This window comes from Abramis brama, assembly GCF_963993115.1.
Source record: "Abramis brama genome assembly, chromosome: 17".
Taxonomy (NCBI): domain Eukaryota; kingdom Metazoa; phylum Chordata; class Actinopteri; order Cypriniformes; family Leuciscidae; genus Abramis; species Abramis brama.
In genome coordinates this window covers 8,522,080-8,524,797 of record NC_139979.1, presented here as the reverse complement: position 1 = coordinate 8,524,797, position 2,718 = coordinate 8,522,080, and the positions used below count along the sequence as shown (strand labels likewise).

The 2,718-nt window shown below is 38.4% G+C and overlaps 1 pseudogene across 1 annotated transcript; it reads left to right on the top strand.

Annotated features, from left to right (window-relative positions):
- The first annotated feature begins 446 nt into the window (after positions 1-446).
- On the top strand, positions 447-1,568 carry LOC311067899 (putative nucleoside diphosphate kinase; annotated as a pseudogene). The gene has a single exon. The product of its transcript is annotated as a putative nucleoside diphosphate kinase (transcript).
- Positions 1,569-2,718: the final 1,150 nt, after the last annotated feature.

The following is a 2,718-nucleotide window of genomic DNA, read 5'->3' as shown; positions in this document are numbered from 1 at the left end:
ACAAAAGAAAACAACCAACCCTGGCGCTCTCAAGCAACACGTTAAACGGAAAACCCGGGAAAATGTATTACATCTGGTGCAATGCTGATCTCTTCCATCACTGCCAGGATGAAGTCTCTCAGAGGGTCTCTAAATCCCATGTTAAAAGACGACATTAACTGCAATGTTTTAAAGTGTCAAAGTGTGTTTATGCACGGCATATAACTGAAAGACACATAATATGTCATGAGAAGCTGGCTTATTTCCAAGCTAAACATGCAATTGTATGTTAAGCACCCAAGATCTCCTCATCAAAACACAAAAGAGCCTCCAATACACTGAGAGTGGGGCTAAAAAACAAACCAAAAAAAAAAAAAAAAAAGATTTTTTAAATTGACTGCTTTGAGAAGAGTTTGACTGGAATGGGGTGGGGTGTAGATGGTAACGGTCACTATCTCTGTGAATATAAAATTAGACTTTGACGGTTGAAAGACAAAAGGCTCCTATACCACCTCCTCCCTGACATAAACCTGCAGAATGACATGAGACACCACTGTTAACCTTTACCGGTTGAGGCAGAAAGCATGTGTGATCTTTGTGCTGATGGGTAATTACTCACAGAACGGTCTCTGAGGGAATTCATATGTCCTGTGCTGAGCTACAGACATTCACCCAACGGTTCCTGATAATTGGACAACATATGGAGCCTTTTTATTCCATTGGTGAGATCAATGCAGTCACACTCTAGTCACATGAAAACAGCACTGACCTCTTCACCTATAGGGATAGTTTACCCTCCCAAAAAACTGTCATCATATGCTCACCTTCATGTTGTTCAAGCTTCCATGGAACACAAAAGAAAATATTTTCCATAATATCCAAGTTGCTCACATCTGCACTATGCAATTGAATGAAGCCATTGACGGAATTTTCTGGCTTTTCGTGTTTTCACTGTTAAAAGGTATGGGGCGCTATTACGCATCTTCTGAAAGAGCACTGAATCTCTGTATCAAAACACAGGCAAAAAAAAAACTAAAAAAACTTAAAAAAAAAAAAAAACCCTGGCGGGGAAAGAGTTAAGCTGCAAAAATTATGAAAAGAACCATAAAAATACTAGACTGTTTGCTTCTGTTCGTCTCTCCGTCCTCAGGATCCGCTTCAAAATATCTACCCATCTCATCCGTAAGAGTCATGGCTGCCAAAGCCGAGCGCACCTTCATTGCAATTAAACCCATAAACTCATGGGAGAAATCATCAAGCACTTTGAGCAGAAGGGCATTGAAGCAGCATTACATCGATCTGAAGTACCGGCCGTTCTACCCTGGACCCATCAAGTACGTGAACTCTGGGCCGCGGATGATATGGGAGGGTCTGAATGTTGTGAAGTCTGGAAGGGTGATGCTCAGAGAGATCAATCTTGCAGACTCCAAAAACCTGGAACCAGGGGCGATTTCTGCATCGAAGTGGGCAGGAACATCATCCATGGAAGTGACTCTGTGGACAGCGCAAATAAAGAGATCAGCCTGCTGTTCAAGCCTGAGGAATTGGTGGCCTAAAAGAGATGCACGCAAGACTGGATCTATGAATAAACCATCAGAACCATCAATCTCTGCCTTTCTCGCTGGACCAGTTATCCGTTATGGACTGGGGTTGTTTGTTTGGTCTTGTCTTTTCTTAAGCACTTGTTTGAATAAAAGTGGAATCTCAAAAAAAAAAAAAAAAAAAAACTAGAGTTTTTACATACAGTATATCGAGATTTAAAAAATGTAGATCAAGGTTTGCATTGCAAACCTTTGCGAGTTTGTGAGCTGATGAAAAGCAGACAATTAATCATAATATATAAAAAAATAATTTAAAATAAAACAAAACACTTTTTTTTTTTTACCAGCATCAGAAATCTGTAAACATTTGAATGTGTTGTTAAGGTATTGAAATATTAAATTAAAATATCACGAGGTGCTTCAAGTAATGTAAAAACTTTGGGAATCCCTGCTGCAGATATTTATGCATATATAGATATCCAAGTCTTTTGAAAGCATGCAATGGATTTGTCTGAGGAACAGAAAAACATTTGAAGTCATTATACAGTAGCTCTGAAAATTACTTTTGCATTCAATTCAGACATGGGCACCATGGACCATACATGAAGGAATGGACCATAGCTCTGAAAATGTATTTGTGTTTGCCTTAAGACGCATCACACCAAGTTTGACGTCAATGACAACATGCGAGAAACAATTATGTTTGGTGTCACTGACATTGCATCATGACACAACATACTTTCATTTGTTGTGCGAAGCTTTTGTATGTCTTCAGAAGACTTATGATATCCCAATAAATGGCAAATAAGTTGTATGGATCACTTTTATTGCATTTTGCTTCAGTTCTCATTCATTTTCATTGTTTAGAAGTGTGCGGTTCAGACATTCTCAATATAAATTTTGCATGAAATTATCCTTAAAGAAAAGTTTATGCAAACGTATCCTGTAGAGCTGCTTGTAGCTGAAATGAACTCATTTCATAATTGAATCCACACTGAACTGACTTCAGATGAATGACACTTTTGTCTTTACAGCAGAGTTGCCTTACAGCAGAACTGAACTCTGTTTGTAATATTGATCATTATTTTCCTGTTTATAAAGCTGCTTCGAAACAGATGACTTGACTAAAAGGTTTTGCACAGGATTATTTTCTTGTTGTTTGTCTTCATGACTCTGACCTATACTCTGGTGAGTACTA